Source organism: Siphateles boraxobius, unplaced genomic scaffold (genome assembly GCF_051911475.1).
Source record: "Siphateles boraxobius isolate OS27281-9 unplaced genomic scaffold, OSU_SipBor_1 6, whole genome shotgun sequence".
NCBI lineage: Eukaryota > Metazoa > Chordata > Actinopteri > Cypriniformes > Leuciscidae > Siphateles > Siphateles boraxobius.
Genome location: NW_027509186.1, coordinates 245,836 through 260,291, shown reverse-complemented (window position 1 = coordinate 260,291; position 14,456 = coordinate 245,836). Strand labels below are relative to the sequence as shown.

Here is a 14,456-nt window from a genome sequence, read left to right as displayed (position 1 = left end):
TTTCGCGTGTGAGGCGAACGTGATAACCACTACACTACAAACACGTCTTCAGGTTGCAGACATAAATCTTTAGGTGCACGCTTATTAAAAAGCATATAAAGGAAATGAGCGGTGCACCCACTTAGCGTGGCAAACGGTTTAAATTTTCTGTCAGAATCCAACCACTGTTTCGAACCAAGGACCTTTCGCGTGTTAGGCGAACGTGATGACCACTACACTACAGAAACCTATTGATGGTTTATGTGCTTTTTAGAAAATGCCTCCTTCCCATAATCTGCTCTGCAAGCAGTGTGACAGTTTATAAATTCCACAAACAACAGAACAGAGGTTATTCGGCATGGCAATCTCCCTACAGCTCCTTGGTACGATGGCCTCCACCTGTCTCAAAAGTAAGGGTTTTGTAGCGAATTGCAGCATTTATATTTAACATGCCTCCACTTGTTTCCACCCAGTTTTGAACTGAGGACCTGTCGCGTGTAAAGCGAACGTGATATCATGGCATGTGCTTTTTAGAAGATGGCTCCTTCCCATAATCTGCTCTGCAAGCAGTGTGACAGTCTGTGAATTCCACAAACAACAGAACAGATGTCATTCGGCATGGCAGTCTGCCTACAGCTCCTTGGTACGATGGCCTTCACCTGTCTCAAAAGCATGGGTTTTGTAGCGAATTGGAGCAGTAAATTTAAAATGCCTCCACTTGTTTTCCGCCCAGTTTTGAACTGAGGACCTTTCGCGTGTAAAGCAAACGTCATAACCACTACATTATGGAAACTTGATTTGGACGTCAGTCCCACCGCTTCTAGGGTACGCTTGTTCAAAAGCGACTGAAACTATAGACTGCCCAGTGTTTTTAACATGGCAAAAAGCTGCTAATTTTGTTGGCAGACTGAACATCTTATATTACTGTACAGGAAACCTCAATGGTCATTTGTTTTATTTTTGTCCTTTTCTAAGAGATTAAACCACAAACATCCCTGCAAGTGTACTGACCTGCTCAACAGAAAATCGCATACGAAATTTTTGCAAAAAACACCCACAGTTTCCGCCCAGTTTCGAATTGGGGACCTTTCGCGTGTGAGGCGAACGTGATAACCACTACACTACTGAAACACGTCTTCAGGTTGCAGACATAAATCTTTAGGTGCACGCTTATTAAAAAGCATATAAAGGAAATGATCGCTGCACCCACCTAGCGTGGCAAACAGTTTTTCATTTTCTGTCAGAATCCAACCACTGTTTCTGCTCGGTTTCGAACCGAGGACCTTTCTCGTGTTAGGCGAACGTGATGACCACTACACTACAGAAACCTATTGATGAGGCACATGTGCTTTTCAGAAGATGGCTCCTCCCCATTTGGTGGTTCTAGATCGGTTCCAAATATGTGTTTCAGCAAAACGGTTCGAAGGAAACGCCCGATCGGCCCGAAACTGACGTATGCGTCCCGTCACGGGCCCCTGGGACGGGTTCTAGAGTTCCGCGTCCCTCTGACATTTTTCCGCGCTAATTGGCCACCAACAGCCCCATGGAATAAGTTGCACGTGGGACGTCAAATAAACAGGGGCCAAAAGGGGTCGAAAGGTCGCAGCGGCCCCAAATTCGGCACGGCGGTAGTCCGGGGGCCCCCGGTTCTAGATCACGGGTTTGGTGGTTCTAGATCGGTTCTAAGTATGTGTTTCAGCAAAACGGTTAGAAGGAAACGCCCGATCGGCCCGAAACTGACGTATGCGTCTCGTCACGGGCCCCTGGGACGGGTTCTAGAGTTCCGCGTCCCTCTGAACTTTTTTCACGCTAATTGGCCACCAACAGCCCCATGGAATAAGTTGCACGTGGGACGTCAAAAAAACAGGGGCTAAAAGGGGTCGAAAGGTCGCAGCGGACCCAAATTCGGCACGGCGGTGGTCCGGGGGCCCCCGGTTCTAGATCACGGGTTTGGTGGTTCTAGATCGGTTCCAAGTATGTGTTTCAGCCAAACGCTTTGAAGGAAACGCCCGATCGGCCCGAAACCGACAAGCGGGTCTCGTCACGGGCCCCGGGGACGGGTTCTAGAGTTCCGCGTCCCTCTGACCTTTTTTCGCGCTAATTGGCCACCAACAGCCCCATTGAATAAGTTGCACGTGGGACGTCAAATAAACAGTCGCCCTAATGGGTCAAAAGGTCGCAGGACCTCGAGATTGGTCAAGGACGACCACCACGGGCCCCCGAAACGGGCCCCAGAGTATCGTGGCTCTAGATGCTTCCTGAGCCTAGTAGGCCGTCTAATCCTAACTGCTGAATTAACCCTTGCAGACACATGCTCCCATAGAGATCAATGGGAGACAGAGAGGTGCATAAAAAATAGCTAAAAATAAACTTGGCATGTCTCGACCTAGCCCGCTCTGTCTGTCGCAGAGGGCCACGTGACGCAACTTAGTGTAGAGTTTGGGGCCCCTCGGACCCCCGGGGGCCGCGCGGGAGCCACTGACACGTGCAACTTATCCCATTCATTTTCATAGGCGCTTGGTGACATCCCCACGCAACGGTCCCAATAGCCCCGAATGGCTCCGATTTGAAATCTGTGGCCCCTCAGGGTCCCCTCAGACGGTCCGCAAAGACTGGGGTCCGTAGTACCCCGTTAAGTGCGTTACAGTCAAAAACAGCATCCCATCTGTAACCTATTTGACGGGTGCCCTAAATGCTGTCCGTGGACAGTCCATTTTTTAGGCTAATTATGCATAATTATTAGCTTTAATGTACATCAGTGTGTTGTATTGTGTCCCCTGTGTGGTGTATAGTAGGTTTCACCTCATAAAACCACTGTAATTATGAAATATGACCTGTTAATGCAATGACCACGGACAGCCTATTTGGACCCCGTCAAATAAGTTGCAGGTGGGACTTCACCACATGTGATGAAATCGCCTAATCATTACGGGGATTCACCCGCTGAAAATGTCTAAGTTAAAAACAGCATCCCACCTGTAGCTTATTCGACAGGGTCCAAATAGGCTGTTCATGGACAGTCCATATTTAGGCTAATTATGCATAATTAATAGCTTTAATGTACATCAGTGTGCTGTAGTGTGTCCCCAGTGTGGTTTACAGTAGGTTTGACCACATAAAACCATTGTAATTATGAGATATGACCTATTAATGCATTGACCACGGACAGCCTATTTGGACCCCGTCAAATAAGTTACAGATGGGCCCTTACTTTGCCCACCTGTAACTTATTTGACAGGGTCCAAATAGGCTGTCTGTGGACAGTCCATTTTTAGGCTACAGTGGGCCCTTAATTTGCCCACCTGTAACTTATTTGACAGGGTCCAAATAGGCTGTTCGTGGACAGTCCATTTTTAGGCTAATTATGCATAATTGATAGCTTTGATGTACATCAGTGTGTTGTATTGTGGCCCCTGTCTAGTGTACATTAGTTTTTACCTAATAAAACGATTGTAATTATGGTTTTAATTACAATGGTTTTTATGGTTTTAATTACAATGGCCGACGGCGCCGGGAACCGACCTTAGTTGGAGGTCCACTAACCTCCAACCACGGACTACCTTTTAAGCTGTCCGCGGACCCCTTCCCTAACCCGGTGGCCTAAAGGGCGTAAGGGTTTTGTAGCGAATTGCATCATTTATATTTAACATGCCTCCACTTGTTTCCACCCAGTTTTGAACTGAGGACCTGTCGCGTGTAAAGCGAACGTGATAACCACTACACTACGGAAACTTGATTTGGACGCCAGTCCCACCTCTTCTAGGGTACGCTTGTTCAAAAGCGACTGAAACTATAGACTGCCCAGTGTTTTAAACATGGCAAAAAGCTGCTAATTTTGTTGGTAGACCAAACATTTTTTATTACTGTACAGGAAACCTCAACGGTCATTTGTTTTATTTTTGACAGAAAATGTGCCTGCATCCCTGCAAGTGTACTGACCTGCTCAACAGAAAATCGCGTATGAAATTTTTGCAAAAACCACCCACAGTTTCCGCCCAGTTTTGAACTTGGGACCTTTCGCGTGTGAGGCGAACGTGGTAACCACTACACTACGGAAACACGTCTTCAAGTTGCAGATATAAATCTTTAGGTGCACGCTTATTAAAAAGCATATAAAGGAAATGATCGCTGCACCCACCTAGAGTGGCAAACAGTTTAAATTTTCTGTCAGAATCCAACCACTGTTTCTGCTCGGTTTCGAACCGAGGACCTTTCGCGTGTTAGGCGAACGTGATGAACACTACACTACAGAAACCTACTGATGGAGAATGTGCTTTTTAGATAAAACCATTGTAATTATGAAATATGACCTATTAATGCATTGACCACGGACAGCCTATTTGGACCCCGTCAAAAAAGTTACAGGTGGGCCCTTACTTTGCCCACTTGTAACTTATTTGACAGAGTCCCTGTAAGCTGTCCATGGACATGCCATTTTAAGTCTAATAATGCATAGTTCTTCTGATGGGACACATAGGCCATTGGTGGCCACACAGGCGGTCAGTGGGATGAATAGGCCGTTCGTGGTCACATAGGTGCACAGTGGGATGAATAGGCTGTTCGTGGTCACACAGGCGGTTAGGGGGATGAATAGGCTGTCCGTGGTCACGGGGCGGGGCCACGGGCCGTCACTTAGATTGGCCGTGGACAGACGGGCCGTTCGTGGTCAAACAGGCCGTCAGTGGGACGAATAGGCTGTCCGTGGTCACTGGGCGGGGCCACGGGCCGTCACTTAGATTGGCCGTGGACGGACGGGCCGTTCGTGGATACATAGGCTGTCGGTGGGACGAATAGGCTGTCCGTTGTCACTGGGCGGTCGGTGGGATGAATAGGCCGTTCGTGGTCACATAGGTGGTCGGTGGGATGAATAGGCTGTTCGTGGTCACACAGGCGGTTAGGGGGACGAATAGGCTGTTCGTGTCAGTGGGCGGGGCCAGGGGCCGTCACCCGGGTTGGCCGTGGGTGAAAAGGCCGTTCGTGGTCACACAGGCGGTCAGTGGGACGAATAGGCTGTTCGTGTCAGTGGGCGTGGCCAGGGGGCTGTTCGCAGGTCACAGGTGGGACGGACGGGCGCTCCGTGGTCGGTAGGTGCGGTCAGGGAATTTCGCGAAAGGGCGTTCAGGGCGATGCGCATGCGCTCCGTGGACGCCCGCCCGCAACCTTTTCGGCGCGCGTCGAATCGACTGAGGGCGGTCGGCGAGTCACCCCCTGTGGCCGACGGCCGTATCGCGAGCGAGGGGGCCAGATTTCGTCGGGCTCCCGCGGGGCCCCCCCCGGCGGCCCGGCGCCGTCGGCCGGTTCCCGAAAAATCACCTAGGGGGCGTCGCGCAGGGGTCCACTAACCTCCTACCACGGACTACCTTTTAAGTTGTCCGCGGACCCCTTCCCTAACCTGGTGGCCTAAAGGGCGTAAGGGTTTTGTAGCGAATTGCATCATTTATATTTAACATGCCTCCACTTGTTTCCACCCAGTTTTGAACTGAGGACCTGTCGCGTGTAAAGCGAACGTGATAACCACTACACTACGGAAACTTGATTTGGACGTCAGTCCCACCTCTTCTAGGATACGCTTGTTCAAAAGCGACTGAAACTATAGACTGCCCAGTGTTTTAAACATGGCAAAAAGCTGCTAATTTTGTTGGCAGACCAAACATTTTTTATTACTGTACAGGAAACCTCAACGGTCATTTGTTTTATTTTGACAGAAAATGTGCCTGCATCCCTGCAAGTGTACTGACCTGCTCAACAGAAAATCGCATATGAAATTTTTGCAAAAACCACCCACAGTTTCCACCCAGTTTCGAACTGGGGACCTTTCGCGTGTGAGGCGAATGTGATAACCACTACACCACGGAAACACGTCTTCAGGTGGCAGACATAAATCTTTAGGTGCACGCTTATAAAAAAGCATATAAAGGAAATGATCGCTGCACCCACCTAGAGTGGCAAACAGTTTACATTTTCTGTCGGAATCCAACCACTGTATCTGCTCGGTTTCGAACCGAGGACCTTTCACGTGTTAGGCAAACGTGATGACCACTACACTACAGAAACCTATTGATGAGGCGCATGTGCTTTTTAGAAGATGGCTCTGTTCCCATAATCTGCTCTGCAAGCAGTGTGACAGGTTGTAAATTCCACAAACAACAGAACAGAGGTCATTCGGCATGGCAGTCTGCCTACAGCTCCTTGGTACGATGATAAAAAATCTGATAAAAAATCACAAAGCCCATAATAAGAGCAACAAAAGAGATGAGAAACGGGGAAAAGAACAAGAGGTATTACATTTATTTAAAGAAAAGGGAGCACAATTGATAAAAGAACTTAGAAAGAGAGTAGGGAAAAAAGAAAGCATAATAGAGACCCCAACCCCATATGCACCATCCTATGACTTGACTGGTAAACAGCTCCCACTAGTGACTGGAACAGTGGCTATAAAAGGCAAAGTGAATTTTGAAAATGAGAAGGAAGAAGAAATAAAGGTGAATCAGGACTGTAGAGGAGCAGACATGAGTGACCCTCTAATTTTATCAAGATGGGATGCTGTGAGCCGTGAGGGGAGTCAGGGAAGTGCCTTAGACCTCAAACACCTGATTGACGCTCATGGAAGCCCTGCATTGTCTAACCCGTATTTCCATGCAAGTCAAGCTTTGCAGGAACTCAGAGGAAAGACGGGGAAGAAGGTGGAGGTTGACAGACAACGAGCCAGACTTGACCGGGAAGAAATAGAATGAGATATACGGATAACTAAAGAACAGATCGACCAAGAAGTTGAAGCCATGCGAAGACTCCTAAGAGACTCCATAGAAAGGGACCAACAGAGACTTCGGGAACATCAAAGACGAAGATCTAATTCAGCCAGCCCACACAGGGAATACAAGCACGTGTCTGGAACCCTCCTTTTAGAAGAAGCACCCCCAAGCGAACCACACTGGAGGAGAGGAGACAATTTGAGAGAGATACCAGCACGCAAACTGAGTCCATATAAAGATGAAGAGGAACAACTGGAAGAAGATCCCTTACAATGCCCCATCCTGATCAAAGGACATCAAGGACAGTACGTGCCATGGGCAGGACAAGATCTGGAGGGACTGATAGCCCGCCTCCCTGACCTACATGAAGGGGCTGGCAAATGGCTCAGACTGCTGGAAGAAGAGACAATGGGAAAGATACTAGCCATTGGAGATGTCAAGGCCCTGCTGGCAAAGAGCGTTGGAGGTGCAAAGACTAATGGAATCCTTAAAGCCTCTGGACTTGGAGCTGCAGTCAATTCGACCAGGATGGATGCCACACCATTGGACAGGCATAGAGCTGCACTATGGCGGGCTCTTCGAGAACATTATCAAACTCAGATGTATCCGAAGATGCTGAAAGGGGAACCAATAGGAGATGAGGAAAATCCAGTCACCTATGTTCAAAGACAGTCAAGAAAGTGGAAGCAAGAGCTGGAGAGATACCCTGAACGGGATCCAGTAATAACAGCACTGTTCAGATCCTCCATAATTGACGCCATGCCTCCCTCTGTAAAAGCCAAGCTGGAGGATGTGGTCGGGTTGGCCTCAAAGACATCAAAGGAGTTCAGTGACCATGTGGCTCACGCAGTGGAACAGTACAGGAAGAATAAACTAAAGCTGAAGAATCAAGAAAGAGATTTTCAAAGAAAATTGACTCAGCTACAACTGGATGAACTGATTAACAAGAAGAAGAAAGTACAGGCTGCAGTAAAGGAAGTTGAAGATCAGTCTGCAGTGATGGCTGCTGTGAACATACCAAGTCAAGCGCCACAAGTCATACAGCAAGCTCCAGTCAACATGGGTCAGAATGTGCCAGTCAACATGGGAAAACCCATAACAACCGAATGCACCTATCGTGATCTATCTTCCTGAACAACAAGACAACAGAAACAGAGCAATGTCAGCACCAGGAAGGGGAAGAGGAAGAGGAAGAGGAAGGACATACAGCAACCAACAGAGGAACATGGATAAACCTGGACACACCAAGAGAAATTGCCCAGTGAACCCATGGCCACAAGATGAGATGCAAGGCCAGATGCAACAACCTTGGCAGCAGAGATCCTTGAATCAGCAACACCAAGTATCAGGGCCAGTCAACCCATGGCGTGGCCCAGACCAAGGTTACTAGGGGTGCCCAGAGAATCCTACGGGGAGGAGTCAGCTGCCAATGCTGACCAAGAACCTATGCTGCGGGTTAAAATAGAGGACAAGATAATACCCATTATGCTTGACACAGGGGCAACATTCACATGGTTGAGCCAAAATTATGCCTCTCACCTACCCAGGTCTGGAAAATACGTCAACACAGTGGGATTTTCGGGACTGACACAGCTAATTCCAATGACAGCCCCTGTCAGCATAAAAGTCAAAGACTCTGAAATAAAGATTCCAATACTAGTGTCTGACCAAACGCCAGTCAACTTGTTGGGTAGGGATGCTATATGCAAATTGAACTTACAGATATGGTGCTCTCCTGAAGGGATATATATATAAAAAATACAGGTATAAAACAGATGTTAGTAATGGGTGGAGCTGAGCAACAAGAACAATAGACAAAAATATTTTGGATAGGGAATATAGATTGGGTAGTAGGGGACACACTTGAAAAATGGGGAAGATACAGTATATAAAAGAGCAACTTCAGAAACCAGTTTCCCCAGAAACCGAATTCCATTGTACAATGAGATATGATCCCCTTAGAGATCCAAAAATGGAAAAAGAGTGGTTAGGAGGAACTAAAGGACAGACTGTGTGTCTGACTTCAAATTACATAATTGTAGGACCAGAGGGAGCAGCGTTACAAATTGAACACTGTGAATTCACTAATACTTGGTTTAGAGTAGATGATTCAGTACCACATGTTACATTATTTATAAATGAGGGGAGTCAAGCACAAGATCTAGGCCCAATGATGTTAAAGGTAGAAGGAAAGCTTTGGTAAGCCACTGATAACCCTTTCACTTTTCAAACAAAATATATGACATATCTCAAAATCATCTGCACAACCAAAATGGTAGGGATTCCAAAATTGATAGTTGAGACAGTAGAGAAAAGCGAACTGAAGTCTAGAATGGACGAACTTATCTCAGAGATGGCGATTTACCACAACAAATCCAGCTAATTTTGTCCCGCTGGAGGGGGAAGGAACACCTAGTGAGTGTGTTTCTGTCTCTCTAGCTTTTACTCGTCTGAGACCAGATTTGGAATCAACACCAATTGTTGATCCAGACGTAGATTATTTTGTGGATGGCTCATGTTTTAGAGACCACTTAGGTAACCATGCTGGCTTTGCTGTTGTACAAAAAGATGGAGACAATTTTACCCCTGTGATAAGTCAACATTGTGAGCAACCTTGCTCAGCACAATTGGCTAAACTAAAAGCACTTACTGAAGCTTGCATATTGGCTAAAAACAAAGCAGCCAACATTTATACTGATTCTGCATATTTTACCCCTGTGATAAGTCAACATTGTGAGCAACCTTGCTCAGCACAATTGGCTAAACTAAAAGCACTAACTGAAGCTTGCATATTGGCTAAAAACAAAGCAGCCAACATTTATACTGATTCTGCATATGCCCACGGCGTATGTCACTTATTTGGTGCGATATGGAAGCAAAGAGGATTTAAAAAGAGTGATGGAACCCCAATTCAACATGGAGACCAAATTACTAAATTGATTACAGCTATGATGTTTCCTACAAAATTGGCCATAATTAAATGCCAGGCCCATAAGAAAGAAAATGACTTTGTCATCAAAGGCAACATTGCAGCTGATATGCATGGAAAACAAGCCTCTGGATGCCAATTATTTTTATTTTATTTTTATTTTTTTATTTTTTTTTTCGCCCGCCACCACCCCCCCTCTTTGGAGGACAACTTTATTTTTAATAAAACAGAAAAAGAGCATATATACACAATATATTACAATACAGACAATAAATGTGTATACAGTAACTATTACTATTGCTATTACTATCACAGTAACTGTGAATAGCATAACTATTCACCCCGTGCAGTGTGAGCCTGGGTACATAAGTGAAGGGGGGGTTATAGCACCATATTCAAGGTGTAACACGTAACATAGGACAAGTGACAGACAAACAACAACAGAGAACACATCTTGAGCAAATTATTCTTATTCTTATTCTTATTATTCCTTCCCTTTTTTCTCCTCCTCCCTTCTTCCCCCTCTTCCTTCCCTCCCCCTCTCCCCTCCCTCCCTCCCCCTCTCCCCTCCCTCCCTCCCCCTCTCCCCTCCCTCCCTCCCTCTTCCTCCTCTCCCTCCCCTTCTCCTCCCCTCTCCCTCCCCTTCTCCTCCCCTCTCCCTCCCCTCTCCGCCTCTCCCCCCTTCTATTGATCTGACATGTAGGCTATATTAGTTGATCATGGTTAAGGTGTTTGAGGGAAAGGGGGTTTGAAAACATGTTATGCATGAGTGTAGATGCATATATGTATGTATGAAGTGATAGCTGCAGTAACAGAAGGGGTGAGGTATGTGTCTGGTTATATACACGGCTTATAGTTATGTTTGTGCGATATTGAGAGATGTCAAGATGTCAAGAATGTAAGAAAAGGGGACCATATATCTTCATAGGCTGATATTTGCTTTATTCTGTACGCATTGTGTTTCTCAATTGAAATATATTCTGATATTAAATTTATCCAGAGATTGATGTGGCAGGATTTCTTTGATTTCCAGTTTTGGAGAACTACTTTCTTGGCGACAGCTAAAGAGATGAGCAACGGATTCCTATATTTTTGTGAGATATGGATTTCGGAAAGGTCGCCTATGAGACAAAGTATTGGGGATAATGGGATTCTGTGGCTCATAATGGTGGTGAGCGTCTCAGTAACTGTAATCCAAAAAGAATAGACTGGTTTGCAATGCCACATGGCGTGCAAATAGTCATCTGTACTACCTAAAGTACATTGTGAACATTTATGAGTGTTGTGTAGGCCCATTTTGAACATTTTACTTTGGGTAATATGAGTTCTGTGAATGACTTTATATTGTATAAGTTGCAGGTTTGTATTATTGGTCATAAGAAAAGTGTTCCTACAAATTTGTTCCCAGTACTCAGGGTTGGGAGAGATGGCCAGGTCGGTTTCCCATTTGGTTGTTGGGAGTGTTATTGTTGTGTTTTGGTTCGAAATCATAGTATATAGTTGGGAGGTTAATTTTTTTAAGTTATTAATTTTCAAAAGTTCTTCTATGAGCTGAGAAGGTTGTAATGTATTGTTTGTAAGTGTGGTTTTATTTTTAATTAGGAGTCTAAGTTGTTGATATTTAAGAAATTGTTCCCTCCCAACCCCATATTTCTGTATGAGTGTGTTAAATGACATAAAATAGTGGTTCTCAAATAAGTGGTGAAGCTGTGTGATTCCTTTTTGTGCCCATGTGGGGAAATAAAGAGGTTTATTCTGTATCAGAAATTCTGGGTTGTGCCAGAGTGGGGTTAGCTTATTTAATTCTAATGATGATTTTGTGATTAGATTTGTTTTCCACCAGGCTGTCAGAGTCGAATAGATGGTTATGGGTTGGCAGATGTTGGATTTCTTGATTGATTGTGAGAGAAAGGGGAGATCTGCAACTGGGATATCTGTGCATTGACTCTGTTCCAGTTCCAGCCACGGGTGTTTATGCTTATCTAAATTGATCCATTTAACTAGGTATTGTAATTGATTTGCCAAGAAGTAGTAATGGAAGTTTGGTGCCTCAAGCCCCCCATGTGATTTTTTATTTTGTAATGTTGAGAGTGATATTCTGGGTTTTTTATTTTTCCAATAAAATTGTGTTGTTAATGAATTAAGAGTTTTGAACCATTTATCTGTAGGAGTGATGGGAATCATTGAAAAAAGATAGTTAATTTGGGGTAGGGTTTTCATTTTGACAGCCGCTATTCTTTCAATAAGTGTAAGTGGGTGTTTAGACCAGCGTTTGTATTCGTCTTCAATTTTCTTTAGGAGTGGAGTGTAATTGAGGGTGAAAAGCTCTGACAGCCTGGGGGAAATCTGAATCCCTAGGTACTTGATGTTGCCTGTGTGAAGGTGGAATGATGTGTCCTGAGCTCCAGAATCCCATATATCATCTAAAAGTGGTAGTAAAATCGATTTATTCCAGTTAATAGTGTAATGTGAGACTAGGGAAAATCTGCTGATAATATTGAAAGTTTCTTGAAGTGATACTCGTGGGTGCTGTAAATAAAGTAAGAGATCATCTGCGTATAAACTGATTTTGTGTTGTACATTGTCTACCTGTATTCCTTTGATTTTGATGTTTTGTCGTATTGCTGCTGCGAGTGGTTCGATGAAAATGGCAAACAGGGAAGGCGAAAGTGGGCATCCCTGTCTGGTGCCCTGATGCAATGTGAAACTCTGCGATGTAATTCCATTAGTGGTGATGGTGGCCCTGGGTGATGTATACAGTATTTTAATCCAGTGAATGAACGACTCTCCAAAACCAAACTTGTGAAGTGTATTAAATAAAAAAGACCAATTTACCTTATCAAATGCTTTCTCTGCATCAAGTGAAATGATAATGGTTTTCTGTTGTTTTTCTTGTGATATATTGAATAAGTTAAATAATCTGCGGACATTATCTGTAGCATGTCTATTTTTTATGAAGCCTGTCTGATCTGGATGGATGAGTGTGGAGGTGACTGTTTCTATTCTGGTTGCTAGTGCTTTGGTAATAATTTTCAAGTCAGTATTCAATAGTGAAAGAGGTCGGTAGCTAGAAGGGTAGGTTGGATCTTTTTGGGGTTTTAGCAGTAATGTAATGGCTGCTGTATTCATGTGTGTTGGTATGGTAGATAACGTTTTAATTTCTATAGTTACTCTGTTGAATAATGGTGATAATATGTCCCAGAAGTGTCGGTAGAATTCAGCTGGAAATCCATCTGGCCCGGGAGATTTATTGCTAGGGATTTTATTGAGTGCTGTAGTAAGTTCATTAAGGCTAAGGGGTGCATCTAAACTATTGGTTTCTTCTACAGTTAATTTTGGCAATGTTATACTATTCAAGAAGGTGTCAATTTCTGATTGAGTAGGTTGGTGAGTGGGGGAATAGAGGTTTTTGTAAAAATTTCGAAATGTGTTATTTATATCCTGTGGGTTATGATTGATGGTTCCTGTAACATCTAAGATGGCTGGGATGATTGATTTCTCTTTCTTATGTTGAAGTAAATTTGCTAAATACTTACTGTTTGTTTTATTACTATATTGAAAACCATTATATTTCAATTGTTGAATTTGAAATTGTGTTTTTTTCTGTATAATGGCATCAATTTGTGTTTTGAGTTCCTTTAATTCCTTCTGTTTTGGTTCACTGGGATGGCAAGATATTTCATGTGTTAGTAATTTAATTTTTTGTTCTAACGTATTCTCCAATTGTTGTTGCTGTTTTTTCATATATGAAGAGTATGATATAATTTTTCCTCTAATTACGGCCTTCCCAGTTTCCCATAGCAGTGTAGGTGCGGTATCTGCAGAGTCGTTTGTCTCCAGAAAGAGTGCCCACTCTCGCCTTATGTGGGTTGTAAAGTTGGGGTCTTCTAATAGTGAGGTATTAAAGCGCCAAATAGTTGAAGTTTTAGCATATATTTGAGTATTTATAGACAGAGAGACAGGGGCGTGATCACTGATTACAATTGGGTGAATTGTGTTATCTGATATCTTGGTTATTAGTGAGTTGCTAATTGGATGCTCTGGATGCCAATTAGCTGTAATGGCACCCTAAGTCCTGATCCAGCCTCTCCCCACAGTAGAAAGTATTGCCCAAATGCAGTCCAGAGCAACACCACCTGAAATATATTTATGGCAGCAAAGGGGGGCGACAAGAGATGCAAACAACATATGGAGATCACATGAAGGCCACATGATAGCCCCCACCCCATTGTAAGAGTAAAAAGATACATGTTGGTTATCATAGACAGGTTACAGCCAAGAGGGATACCACATGAGTTTAAAGCTAGAGACAAGGCAGCAGCAGGACTTGAATCAATATTTGTATGGATAACGCCAAATACGAATATGGAATGGATTAATTACATATATTACAATCAGCATATATTATAATACAGATCAAGCACTTGTTGCCTTAGGTCACCAACTTAAATACACTAGCAGAATGACATGGCAAAACATACAAGCCCTGAACTGGTTACTGGCAGAAAAAGGATGTCTAAGTATGTCTCATGTTTGGATCTGATTGTTGTACCTTCATCCCAAATAACACAGTCCCAGATGGATCATTTACTAAGGCTGTGAAGAAGTTGAAGGCCCTAAGACAAGAGGTTTCTGCGAATACGGAGAGAGACAGAAATTTGGGATACTGGTTTGATTCCATATTTGGATCATGGAAAGAATGGCTTATTGAAGTGAAAGTGAAAGTGACACGTGATGGCCAAGTATGGTAAACCATACTTGGAATTTTACCCCTGCATTTAACCCATCCAAGTAAG

General features: G+C 44.2%; 3 non-coding genes across 3 annotated transcripts; all 3 read right to left on the bottom strand.

Annotated features, from left to right (window-relative positions):
- Positions 1-1,234: 1,234 nt before the first annotated feature.
- On the bottom strand, positions 1,235-1,307 carry trnav-aac (transfer RNA valine (anticodon AAC)). The gene has a single exon. It is a non-coding gene; the product is annotated as a tRNA-Val (tRNA).
- Positions 1,308-4,161: 2,854 nt separating this feature from the next.
- On the bottom strand, positions 4,162-4,234 carry trnav-aac (transfer RNA valine (anticodon AAC)). Its single transcript has one exon. It is a non-coding gene; the product is annotated as a tRNA-Val (tRNA).
- A 1,530-nt stretch (positions 4,235-5,764) lies between these two features.
- trnav-cac (transfer RNA valine (anticodon CAC)) lies at positions 5,765-5,837 on the bottom strand. The gene has a single exon. It is a non-coding gene; the product is annotated as a tRNA-Val (tRNA).
- Between the last annotated feature and the right edge of the window lie 8,619 nt (positions 5,838-14,456).